This window comes from Oreochromis aureus, unplaced genomic scaffold (assembly GCF_013358895.1).
Source record: "Oreochromis aureus strain Israel breed Guangdong unplaced genomic scaffold, ZZ_aureus HiC_scaffold_354, whole genome shotgun sequence".
Lineage (NCBI taxonomy): Eukaryota > Metazoa > Chordata > Actinopteri > Cichliformes > Cichlidae > Oreochromis > Oreochromis aureus.
Genome location: NW_024108902.1, coordinates 225,455 through 239,284, shown reverse-complemented (window position 1 = coordinate 239,284; position 13,830 = coordinate 225,455). Strand labels below are relative to the sequence as shown.

The 13,830-nt window shown below is 39.8% G+C and overlaps 2 long non-coding RNA genes across 2 annotated transcripts; both read right to left on the bottom strand.

Moving 5' to 3' along the window:
• Positions 1-5,746: 5,746 nt before the first annotated feature.
• LOC120436923 lies at positions 5,747-8,711 on the bottom strand. Its single transcript, XR_005610673.1, has 3 exons — positions 8,419-8,711; positions 7,938-8,024; positions 5,747-6,209 (listed from the first exon to the last, which is right to left on the bottom strand). It is a non-coding gene; the product is annotated as an uncharacterized LOC120436923 (long non-coding RNA).
• A 304-nt stretch (positions 8,712-9,015) lies between these two features.
• On the bottom strand, positions 9,016-11,833 carry LOC120436922. Its single transcript, XR_005610671.1, has 3 exons — positions 11,789-11,833; positions 9,145-9,216; positions 9,016-9,051 (listed from the first exon to the last, which is right to left on the bottom strand). It is a non-coding gene; the product is annotated as an uncharacterized LOC120436922 (long non-coding RNA).
• Between the last annotated feature and the right edge of the window lie 1,997 nt (positions 11,834-13,830).

Below are 13,830 nucleotides of genomic sequence, written 5' to 3'. Positions count from 1 at the left end.
AAGCTGCGGAACAACCCACCTAGTCCTGACCCATATTGCGTACTGGTCCCAACATACCCTCCGAGCTCTCCACCAGCCTGTGATAAGTAGTATTTTACATATTTTGAGTCATCAGTGTTGTAGACGGCCATCTTTTTTTTCAAAAATGCTGGGTTATCGGTCGGAAGTGTAACTTGACAAACACCTTGCCGTATAAAAAGGGTATGTGTTGATTTCGATCGTCTTTCAAATCAATTTCTATGTCGTCGATTAATGTCTTTGACACAGGTGTGTAGTGTGGGCTGTCAAATTGTAGAATAGGCAACTGACGGTGATCGTCTGTAATATTTATAACTCTTAATAGCCTCGCGTGGGCGTCACCCACAAGCTGGTAATCAACGATATCTGCATAAATAAAAATGTTATATTTTCCCCCGTATATATCTGCGGGGTGCGGGGCGTATGTGTTTTTATAATGAAGTACAAACGGGTCTCCTGTTTTGAATCCTAGGATTTCCGCCAGTCTCCCTCTAAATGTGAGTATGGTCCCCCTAGGCCCCATAACACAGGCGTGGTTACTAATTGCGTTGTATTGCATTTTAATGTCTCCAGTGGCTTGGTGCTGCTGACATTTAAAATTAAATTCTTTTATTATCTGTTCCACAGATGCATAATGACCCACAGACAGTTCGATTATGGTTACGGCTATGGTTTCATCTTTGACTGGGTCATGAATTTCCACTCGCGAATCTGATTGTGGAAAAGACAGCCATATGCGTGGGTACTGTATCTCTATAACAGTGACCTCATACGGCTGATCCAAAACAATAGGTTTTGCTAGCTTTGTTCTAAAATTAGATATCTTATTACCCGGGTAAACATGAGCTGAAGCATTCGAGAAGAGGCTTACATAGAAGCCTGCATTGTTGTTCTTTTTATTCATGCTTTCTCAGTCTCTGCTCAGTGTTGAATGAATGTGTGTAGAGCTGCGTCATCTGAGTTAATCACGCCTCAATGATGTCTTTTTCTGGAATCCACGAATTAAAGCTGTCGGGCCACCCTAGCCATTTCACTAGCACCTGCTTTTTCCGACCCACTTTTTTTCTAGCCAATATGTTTTCAATTTTAAATGTTTTGTTTTCATCAACAACCACACGTTGCATCTCAGGCTCATAAAATGTCCCTTTCAATACCTCTCCGCCTAGATCCGCTAGTCTGTACACTGGGGGCTGTCTTCCTATAAGCTCCTTGACTGTGAAAATCTCATCGGTGTAGGTCTGCTCGTATCCTTTTCGAAACTTTCCTCTCAGTTTTGATATTCGTACAGTGTCACCAATATTAAATTTAAAGCGCAGTACCCTCTGAGGCCTCGTTTTGTACAGCGTATTAAAGACCAACTTCTCATTATCCTTATTCACCTCTGCTGGAGCCATATGGATAGACCTGTGATAAGCATTGTTATATGCTTGTGTGAGATCTGGTATGACATCTATATATCGCCGGGAGTTGGCAGATGTTAAGTACTTCCACATTCTACCCTTGAAGCTACGATTGAATCTCTCGACAATACTGCATTTAACCTCGCTAGCTGTTGAGAAATGCTTGATATTATATCGCTTCATTAGCTGTTTAAAGGTTGCATTATAAAACTCTTTGCCTTCATCTGTTTGTAGTTTCACAGGGATCCTACCCTCACTAAGTATATCCTCAAAAGCACCTGATACAACAGTCCCCGTCTTGTTTGTGAGGCATCTAACCCATGCGTATTTTGAGAATACATCTATACATGTTAGCAGGTATCTCACATTATCATTATCTGCCACATATTCACACATGTCAACCAGATCGCCTTGAAACTGTTTGTCGACCCCTGTCACCAATACTCTATTCCTGGGGAAGTGGACCCTCGCAGGTTTATGGAGTGTGTAAGTGTCATCTCGTTCTAAATAATGTTTGACCTGCGATAGTGGAGGTGTTACACCTGATGCCACCGCTGCCGCTATACGTAGCTTATTTAAACTGGCCAACCCTGCAGGATGGGCTGGATCATGATATATTTTATGCAATGTGTTTTCCATGATTTACAGACCACAAATGACTAAGATGTTGTTGTTAACACGTCTTTTTATTTAATTTTCACACAGACACAGACAATGGATACTTGAACATCACACATTAAACCAGGTGTCTCCCAGCCCAGTAGTTTCCAATCATGCGGAGCATGGCTGGTTTAACACGGCGGGCGCAACTACTTGCTTCTAGCAGGTGTGCAATGTTGTCATTAATGGCACATACTATATGTCACTCTGATCTCAGTTCACACATGATGTGTTCAGCAACTCTGCGGATTTGCGTTCCAGACCCATCTACAGTGTTTGAGCGTACAAACAGCCGGATGGCTGGGATGAATCGGTCAGTCTGGAGCCTTATCATCACATCATCATAGTAGGTGTCAAAGAAATACTCAGACAATTCCTGCAAGCAGCTGTGTTGCACCTGACTGGGGTGGCCTGTTTGACATCCGTAACATGTATCTTGTAGAAACTCATTCAACGCCAACATCAACAGGTGGAGAGTTGCGAGTTTGATGTCGATTACAGTTTCCTCCCACAGGTCTGCTATGAGTGGGTCCTGCGAGCATTGTGGTGATGGTGGTGGAGTCAGGGGGGTCTGGATTAGCAGCGCTGTTGATGGTGATTCTGACAGGTCCCACGACTGCATGTCAAGCTCTGTAAAATGAAAACCAAAAGCTCTTAATTTGTTACACAGATACACCCGCAAACCCACACCCCCACACATTAAACCTACCAGTTCATTGTTTAGTTGTCTGGAGGTCTTATGATTTTAGGTTTGCACAGGGTAGCAGGCAAACCAGTCTTCGGACAACTCGCCAGATCGTCAAAAACAAGGCGTTTTCTAATACTCTCGTACGCAGTTTTGAGTCTGTCCCTCTTGATCGCATCATCAATCTGGCTAAACAGACGCGACAAACCTCTCCAGTCGCACCACTGTATAAAAAACAATTCCTTAAACCATCTTGTGCGCTCCTCGAGGTTTAGAGGGTAAGGATTTAACCTCCAGTTTTCAAGCCCTCTGGAAGCAATAAGACTATCCCTGTCATCACATACACTGAGAAAAATAAAGTCGTCAGGGTTGCGATTGAAACGATCAGCCTCAACCCTGTAAAGCTCTGGGCCTGATGCGCTGTTCCACTGGGAAACATACAGCAGCTCTGGGAAGCCCACATTGTCCAGGTCCGCACACACTACGGTGCGGAAGAGCTTCCAGTTTTTAGTAGACATGACTCGGGGTTCACCCCAAAACAAACCCTCGCCACAATCTACACTAAGCACTACAGCCCCATCGGTATATTTAATGGCATACACATACCCTTCGGCGCCTCGTTATTCTAACTTTAATACAGTCCCATCTACAGCGTTTTCACAGCGTTGCTTTTTACGTTGAGGACCCCGGCTGCATACTCCTGTAGACATACCTAGAGTGGCTGTGGCATGGGCGATGTCCTGGCTGGGTGTCATGGTTGATGCCGATGTCATCCTGAGCTCCTTAGGTCGATGCGTCGGGGATCCTTAGCGCGATGTGTCGGTGCTCCTTAGGTGGTGGTGATGTTGATGTTCTAAGTATATGGAAGGTTCACTTTTATACCTATACAACCTAGGCCATCCCACTAGGAGGAGTCGTTACCGCCCAGAGGGGGTGTTTCCACACATAAACAAGCATAACCGGTAACACATCTGAACGCGCATGCACACACGCACGAAACCGGTCAAACCGGTTCTCAAACCGGTTTGGTTGGCCGCCATTTTGAACTAGTGCCCCCTTATTACTACTCATGAATACGGATTAAAGATGAAAGAAACTGGCAACAAATTCCTCCACTACAAAGCAGTCTGATACCACTTCTTTGCAGTGTTCACGTTTACTAAGGCACTACCCAAAAGGCGCCACGAGAGGGCACTCCAACACAAGAGATGAGGTGAATGAGCAGAATTTCTGCTGAAAAGAGGCAGAAGGTTCTGTATGTAGAAAAAGAAACACTGTTGAACCATGTGTGAAATAAATAAAGAAATGAAATGAAAGAACAACCTGGTTCTGCTCAAATTCACCAATCAGAGGTACTGCCTCAGTCTGCTTCATCAGGCTGTGTACTTGTTTCTGCCATGGAGCGTTAACAAGAATCTGAGGTCCATATTAGAAAAGCTGCTAAAATCATAAAACTTTGCAGAATTGTAATAAATTAGCAATATAAATTACAGGTCTTTGATAGTGTATAAATTTGTAGTGAAAAAAAAAAAACGTGAACCAAGGTGGGATTGAACCCACGACCTTTGAGCTGCAGAGCCGTGTCATTACTGATTGCGCCACCTGGAAAGGGGGCGGCGGTCTGAAAGACAGATACTTGGGCAGTCAGAAAATAGATCGCGGTGAGAGGCGAAAAACGCCGTTTTTGGAGTTACAAAACGTCGTGTAACTCAAAAACTAGGAGGGCTAGCAGCATAATTCTTGTACTGGGTGAATCAGCGGACTTTGGTGTATTTTGACTGCGATTTTCATAGCTCGTTCTACCTCCGTCGCGGAGATATGACGAGAGAAGAAACGGCTTCATTTCCGGAGTTTGAAGACTGAGAGAAGGACAGATTTCCACCCCTCAAACAAACGTAATTCATTGCTCAACGGTAAGATAATTGTAAAAACTGCTTCCACTGTGAGTGTCAGCAGTGTCTGAAGATATATTGGCACAAGCCTCATGTCCTAACTTTGCTTTGTTAAAGAGATATGGCGATTTGAAAATGCCTCCCGTTACAGAATTTCAGCTTTGAATTTCAAAACCTCCCCATAGACTTTGAATGGGGAGTTGTCAGACCTTGTGTCACTCCGAGGCAAATTGCGAGAAAACGGTAAACCTCACAATAAAGATAGTGACATTGTCTGAAAGCCAGCAAAAATACCTACGTTTTGATGTATAATTTGTGGGGGTTGAGTGGAAATTGAGCGAGTAGCAAGAAGTTGTTTAGACATGAAGAGAAAATTCAGAACGGACCAGCACTCACTCTGACTTAATTGCATAGCAACCATAGCAACGCATGTATTTTCTGAAAAATCACAATTTTGCAACTGAAAACAAAGAGATATAAGATTAAAACGGTAGAAGATCTGAAAAAGCTGAATCAGACAGGAATAGCCCAATAATCTGAGAACATTTTAAAGTTTGAATGGAGTTTCTAGGTGAAAGCATGAGGAAGTAGTTAAGTTTCAAAGACAAGCAAGTTTTAGCAGAATTGTGGAAGTTTTCCATTCATTTCAATGGGACATATTAAAGGAAAAAAGTGTAATATTTTAAAAACGTATAATAGTAATAAACACCAAAAGATATAGCTGGAATTAGCAGAAATAGCAGAACAGTTTAGAGTTTGAACGGAGAAAATCGGCTGAAAACTGAGGGAGTAGTTAAGTGCCGAAAAACGGGGGAGCAACTTGAAGAATAAAGAATAAAGAGAAACAGGAACTCAATAGTGTGGATGTCTTTGAAGGCATCCACACAATAAAGAGAAACAGGAACTCAATAGTGTGGATGCCTTTGAGGTCATCCACACAATTACTTGCAAATTTGCAACAATACTTTTTTCATTTATCTCAAGAGATTAATAAAATTTAAAAAACTGAATTCTAGAATATATGAAATAAAAATTTACCTTGGACAAGCTTTGTCTCCTGATTAGTTCTCTCTCTCCATAGAGGATCACACCGCTGGTGTAGTGGTTCATAATGTAGATATTATTCCCCAGATTCAGCCGAATGGCCCAGTGGTACAGGAGACTTTCAATGACCTGAGGAGTATAATAAATAAACTTTTATTACTTTGTAAACATGATAAATTTTTTGAATACAAAGGTTAATAAAGAGTTTTTTACTTACGTATACTCAGTATTCAGTCATGAGGATATGCCTGGAATGTAGATCTAAAGCAGTACTTACTAGATGTGTAGGGAACAACTAATGTTCTGCCCCAGCTTTAATGTTAACCTTATGCAGTACTTTTGGGGGGAAGGGGGGTTAATACCTGGATCACATACCTCTCCAACAAGCCAGCTGTGTGGTCTAAGGGTCAGGAACTCACTGTGACGTATGAGAAAGTTGTTACCTCTAATCTGAGATGGGACCACAGAAACAACAACTTCCGTTTCCTGTTGTTTCCACAAATATGCGACCTGTGTTTCAACAAGACAACAGTAACTAAATAAAGTTCTAAAAATTCTTCTTAGGAGAGGTTTTAAATGTAATTTTTAAAAGTATTTTATGTACCTGACGCAACAACACGAAAACATCTCCAAATTTGACATAGATTTTAAGGTAATTTATTTGAGATGTTAAACTACAATAAGAAATTAAAAATTGAGTCAGTTACTGTTGTTCTTGTAAAATTAAGGCCAAATATTGGGGATGGATACAGGAGGAAAACCAAAATAACAACACTGGTCCGGCCGGGTCAAGTCAAACGATGATTTTAATGAACACACGTGTGGGAGATGGGACACTGTACGCAGACAGCACCAGATCTCTCACCGAAAACCACACAACAATAGTTTTATGAAAATCAGCGTATTAGAACGCCCCCTCATGCGTAAAGTAGGTACAATACAATCAATGTTGACAACTTTTAACACATTAAAAGAACATCTTCTTCTTCCCAAGGCCAGATCCTTCCCAGTAATCTTCTAACTCTGCTTATCCCCTGGAACAAACAGTCTCTCCTGCAAGCATAATCAAACAGCTACAAGGCCTTGCAAACTATTATTTAAATGTTTGAACTCTCCCCTCTACATGAGTTTAACTGCTGCTTGTATGTGTGCGTGTGTGCCTCGACCTCAGCCTTCACTCTGTCTATAAGGACAGAGGCCAACTCTACATGTGTGCAATAACCTAACTGAAACCATACATGTAATCTGTTGAATAAATGTTCTAATCAAATGCCACTACTCAAAGCTTAATAAAAAAGAATATAAATGAATAAAGGATAATAATGAATAACATGATATATGTGTTTTGTAAGCGTGTTCTTTCTATAGCTCAAGATCATTAACACAATAGATTGTTCAGTCTTCGCGCCGAACAAAGTTTCCGACCCTCCACTAGTTGACCGAGCCCCCCTCATTGGCAAGCACAAAAATACAATGCATGTGTATACAAAAGGATTATCACTGCACCTGTAATAGAAAATGTTAATATGGAATCATGACAATACCTGTAATACAAGTTGTAACATAAGGCCGACAGCCTAAAGAAATTCTCTAATGAAGTAACAATTAATGATGATACATAAATGAACTAATGAGTAATTATTGCCAATACACACTACTTAAAGGTTAACAAAAGATATATCTAAATAAAGAATCATAAAATAACATGATGTAAGTGTCTTGTGCGGCCTTCTATGCTCTACGTCACTTCCCTCAATAGATCAGCCAGACATCCCGCTGACTGTAGCTTTTAACCCTTACTGACGTGAGCACAACTCCATAATAAGCACCAAACGGCAATATGTATAAAGATGATCATGGTTACACCTGCAGTGAAAGATTATATGATTATACCAACACCTGTAAATAGAAGATTAACATGAGGTTATAACAATCACTGTAATACAAACGTTAATGTAATGTCAATAGCTTCAATAAATGCTTTAATGCAATGCTTATTATATGATTCTGATGTAATGATAAAATAACAGTAAAATATCCCTTCTCACCAGTAACTTGTAAATGTTACATTTATTGTTGGACTGACATTTGTCATTTTTCTGTGATCTGTAATTTTCATTCATCAACACATACATATAATAAAATCTAATATATAATTACAAAAATATGTACTAACAAACTTGGTTTTTCAAACACATGACATAGCTTTTGAATTAGAGTTTGTTTGTGAAACATCACCTGTGATGCAGTGTCCTTTGTCAGACCGGTTGTGTTTCTCTCAAGGTGCTCTGTCCTTTCCAGTGTAGATGGAGAATCCTCTGGCCCCTCGATTTGTGGTTTGAATTTAAAAGAAAACATTTGTTACTGCTGTGATCATTTTAAGTAATGTTTTATTAAGGAAAACATGGCATTACCTTTTGCATGAATTACACGTTATTAATGCTGATATATTTCACATAATACTAAGTGCGGTGTTTGTTGGCTTACAAAATCATAACAAATGAAGAAGAACAACATAGCCTGAAAGTATTTAATGACTGCTACTTTTTGTGGCCTAATTTTTATTGCACAATTTGAAAAGGGTTATTCTATGCATCAAAGATGCTATAATTCTTCAATTCACTTGTTATTTCATAATAATTATTTATTCATGCTGATTGTTATCATTTTTTTCGAACACTAAAGATAACAATTATACTTTAAAAATGGGTGTACTCACTGTCCTCCTGACATCAGAGAGTGGCTCCAAAAGGATCTCTTTGAAGGCCCTTTCCATTTCCTTCATGGTTGGATCATCGTTGTTTACCAGGTGTATTTCAAATGGAGGACTTGTGGGGTTCTTATGTTTAATGTACTTTTTGATTGTGGTGACTACAACATCAGCACAAATTGAGACTGGAAAGTTGAATATTCCAGAGCTCGGTGCTGGAATGGCAACAGATGAAAATTTGTGCTCTTCTGCACATGTCATGACATTCAAAATACCTTTAGTTAAAAGTTTCTTTGCATGGGATATCATGTGCACTGTTGGGTCGTTCTGCAGACACGGGCCTACCAAATGAATCAGCTTCATGCAAGGTAGTTTGCCTGCTGTGGTAACTGCAACTTGTCCAGCCTTTAATTTGCCATTTTTGGCAATGAAGACATCACTCTCTGCTTGGATAGTACGTCCTCCAGTAGCAGACAGTGCCTTTGCAAGTCCACCCATGTGAGAGAGACTTTCATTAGCTGCATTCACAATTGCATCCACTTTGAAGGCACATAAATCTCCGTTCCATACTGTGACCGACACTTTATTAGCCATGTATGTTGCTATTTTTTGGCAAACAGCTATTTGTTCCTGGCTCTCATCCTACAAAGATAGACACATGTCAATTTTCAGAGTCATTTATGACAATAACACACAAAACATAAATGTAGACATTAAAAACACATCTAAAAATACCTGGTTTTGACGAGCATCATGTTGTTTGTGCTGTTCCTGTTTAAAGGTTTGAACAGTGGTCTTCCCTTTTATCTGTTAACAGATAACATTTTTGAATGACTTTATATAATAGAATATAATAGACAATAGAATATGGTTATCAATGACCAGTGTTGGGACTAATGCGTTATTAAGTAACGCGTTACAGTAACTACGTTATTATTGTGGTAACGAGCACGGTAACTAGTTATTATGCCAAAATCAGGAACGCGTTACTCGTTACTGGGATTTAGATAGGCTCGTTATTCGTTACTTCGTGTGGTGGCTATCGCGGAGCTTCCACAGATTCAGTAACATTAGCAAGTGGTGGAAGGAAGCCAGCAGGCGGATGAGAGAAAGGGAGGCAAGAGGAGAGATCCGAAGCGGCCGCCCGTCCGAGTGTTAGGTGAACTGAACTTCAGGTAAGAAGTTATGACCTGCAGTCTATCTGAGTCAGATATAAACCAAGTTTAGGTGGAGTTTATTTTGGTTATGCTGACTTTTTCGTACTGCGTGCTAGCTAGCATGACGGGGTTTCTATACAGCTGGGTGGGTGCTATGTTACTGATGTTGAACTTTATTTTGTTCATAAGGTTAATTATTAGAGTTGACAACCGTCCCCTAAAAAACGGAATTGTCTCGTATTCAGAGAAAACATTATGCGTTTCGTATTGAGGTGAAAAGAAACACAGTTTGTCCCGGACTTCAGCTAGAATGAAAAAGACACAAAGCTGGAGTTATTCTGTGTGTTTGCTGCACAGCTGCCCCTTCTTCTCTCATTCTCTCCTTCTACTTCAATCATGAAACTGATCAATGATCAGCTGATCGGCTTTTCTCCCTTGTTTGTTTATCGCCCACTTCGTGCCAGAAAGAGGAAACCAGCGGATGTCGCGTTAAACAACAGCAGCACGTTTGATCAGCTGTTGTTAGAATTTATTTAATATTAATTTCTAGTATCAGCTGATGTTTGCTGGAGCCACAGCTGTAAAAACTGCTGGTCATGATATTGGTTTGGTTATCTGGTGAGTGGGAAACATGAAGATGAAACCAGGAGATGTCCTTACTGAATCATCAGAGCTGAACAGGTGATGGAGAAACAGGTTTACCTTTTAGGTCACATGAATGAGTTGAAGTTATGAATTGTTTCTGAGAGACAAATAACACCAGGATCCTTTTCTATGTAGCTGACAGCTGGTAACTGTGCAGGGGCGGGTCTAGCAAAGTGTTGCCAGGGGGCCAGGTAGGGCATTAACAGGGAAAGGGGGGCACAAAGAAATACTTTCTTATTCTCATTTAAAATGTCTAGCTTTTAATAAATAATTATCTGAGTCTTACAACAAACGATTGATACATATATACCATCAAGACAGTGTACATCACTGTCACAACAGTGTTTGTTTTCATTCAAAGGCTTTATGATTTTTCCTATAATGGTGGTCAAAATGCCGGGCCGATTTTTTTGTCCCAGTCCAGCCCTGTATGCAGCTCATCTGCAGTCTGGTGTTACCCTACATCTTCCTATTCAGAAGGCAGAATTTCTGAGTTCTGAGTACAATCAAAAGCACCACGACTGCAGTTTTTGTGTTGGATGTAAAAGCGCACATGACGCTGTGGCGTAGGTAGAATCATGGCGGCGGTCAACGACGGTCCAGGCGTGGGATTTCTCTCGTGGAAATATGCACATTATCTTTTCCTTTCTATTGGTAGGTGGCACAGTGCACTTGTGGCAAGTAAGCAAGCTAGAAGACTGGCACTCTTGCTGGGTATCCAGTTACGGAAGCAACACATTAACAAGAGAAGTCTGAGTAAAACCAAAGTTACTTTCCCTAGTAACTAGTTACTTTGAAAGTAACGAGTAACTTGAAGTAACTGAGTTACTTTTGATGGAAGTAACTAGTAATGTAACTAAGTTACTAATTTAAAGTAACTTACCCAACACTGTCAATGACACAAACTTGTTCTGATTTGAGATGTATGTAACGAGTGAGCATCTGTCCTGCTGTTGGTGTACCATACAGGCACTGATATGACTGTATGAGTGCCTAGTCCCCTTAAAGGACTCTCCAACATTACATCCCAAGTAAACAGAGGAACTATGAGAGAAAAACATGGGCAGTATGTGATGCCCGGTCCAGCTGTACAGAGAACATGCTAGTGTACGATTGCAAACTTGCTTGCCTGCAGTCAGGGCATGCGAGCTGTGCTTAATACAGTAGGTCTCCAAAAGACAATGATCACCCTTGAAAGCTTGTTTAATTCATATGCCCTTGGCCTACAGCTGCTGAAAACAAAGCTGTACATGGTGTGACCAGCAAAAAGCAAAAAACCTGAGCTTCCTCCGGCACTTGTGTCACCTACAGACATGCATTTTTTGTCATTAAAGTGGGGGTTCACTAAGGCCTATGCCTAGGTGTAATACATTGTCAAAAAACATAAAAATTTCAGGTAATCAGTTGGAATACAGTTTGATAAAACTGTATTCCACGGATGATAATTTATAATTTATAATTGATGCTTTATAAATAGTCAAAGCAGACGCTTTACCCCAGAGGACAAAAGGAGTATGGCAATCGGGAGGACATCACAAGGTTTAATTATTGAAAATAATGGGAACATGATGACTTACCTCAGTTTTCTTTTTCTTCAGTGGCAGTTCTGTCACTAACGGTGACACCTACACACCTTTCCGTTTAATGCGTTTGTCTTTCCATTTCTCCATTTCCACGCGAAAAGACTGTTGATTGCACATACATACTTTTAGTGCTTACTTATTTTATCCTCTCTTAATTCTATAGTCATAGGCAAATGTTTTCACTTTTTCTTAGTTTCTTGTTCTATTTGTATAAAACATCATTTTCATTATTAGGAAGTTATTCATACCTTTTGTCTTGATTTTTTCATGTCTGCATATTCAAGCAGGAGGGCATCATGCATTTTTGATAAATTTCCACAAAATCATCAAGCCTTGTCAGTCTCCTCTCTGGATACGGATTTTTTCAAATCCCACTGGCTTTTCTCCATGATTCCTTGGGTTCTGTTGTCTTGTGTAAAATTCTTAAATGCAATAGTACATTGTTTAAGTCAATATCTATGTATTGTAAATTTATATACAATTTATGTTTCTTTTTCACTTATTCTTCTTGCTATGATACCTGGTTCTTGGATTGCTGAATGTCACTATAGAGTTTACTGAGCTGCTGGTAAGCAGGACCAGTACCATGATGTCCAAGATCCCCTAAGAAGAATACAAGTAATTCAAAAACATAATTAAAATAGATAATTCAACATTTAGCACATTTACATTTATTAATAAATGACAATTTATGATAGTAATACAACAAATAAAAAAATGTACCGAGCATCATTGATGACCACAAAGTTGCATGTGGTAGAAGGTGATTTACCAGACCGGCAATAAATTTGGGTGCATGAAAGATGTTTCTTTCGCCCTCACAGTCCAGTGTTGCATTGTCAACAATTGCCTGGAAATGGGTCTTCAAGGGGGCATTCTGAACATCAGTCTGTAAAACAGATATATATCTATATTCAGTAAGTTATCAAAGCAAAGAGAAATTAATTATATAAAATGTTATTGTGGTTTAAAATATATATATTTTTAATAATTTAAATTCATTAATTCATTTGGGACATACACAAGTAAAAAAGTTATTAATAAGATTACTTAAATAATAAATCTTAGCTAACCTTGTAGTCCTCAGCAATCACAGTCTTTTCATCCAAATCCAGGGTCCCCCTTTTTTGCATAAGGATTTTCAAGTTGTTGTAGTGTTTTGTTACGTTCCTTCCACTACAAGGACTGCAAAACACTATTGCTGCACTATGGACAACATCATCCATGTCTTTTAAGTTATCACAGCATGCAAGGAGCCCAAACACATGCATTCCAAGCCGGTAGTTCTCTGGAATGCTGGGAAAATGAACGAATGAAATCACTGTTAGTAGGACCTTTACATTACAAATCTTGTATTCTTTTTTAATTATTGATATAAATGTACTCACTGTTTTTTACAAAGGTCCTTGGCATTTTTCATGACATGGCTCAAACATCGATGAAGAATGGGAATGTTGAATTCCTGTGCTGAATGCTGGCCAGTGAGGAAGACATAGTACTTCTGCAACAGATCCTCTAGACTTGTTCAGCAGAATGTCATGGAAATGGATCGAAGGAGTACTAGGGATCCATCACACATGAACATGACAGGCCTGTTGTAGGCCCGATTACCAAATGCTCTTACCAGATCAGTCTGAAAGGCCTGCAAGAAGTATGTCACAGAGGCTGTAGTGTGGTCACATGTGACATATGTAGCAACTGGAAGAGGAGAAGCACCTTTGGATGGGTTTCTGACAACCAACTCATACACATAGTATGGTGGCCTTCCAGCACTTTCTTTTCTTATTATACTTCCAGTGGCATCAAAGTACACAATGTCTTCGTTGCATCTTTGATGAAAAACTGACAAGGTTTTCTTAGACCATAGCATTATGCCCTTTGGATGCATCAGAATCTTCTGCAGTACATCCTTTTCAGTGTCCTGATACTGTTGAATTATCTTTTGTAAGCTCATCAACTCGTTGGGATCTGCTCTACTGGCTTTTCTTTCAGACCATGCAATGTTTTTCAAGACTTCTTTTGTTGGAGCATCATCC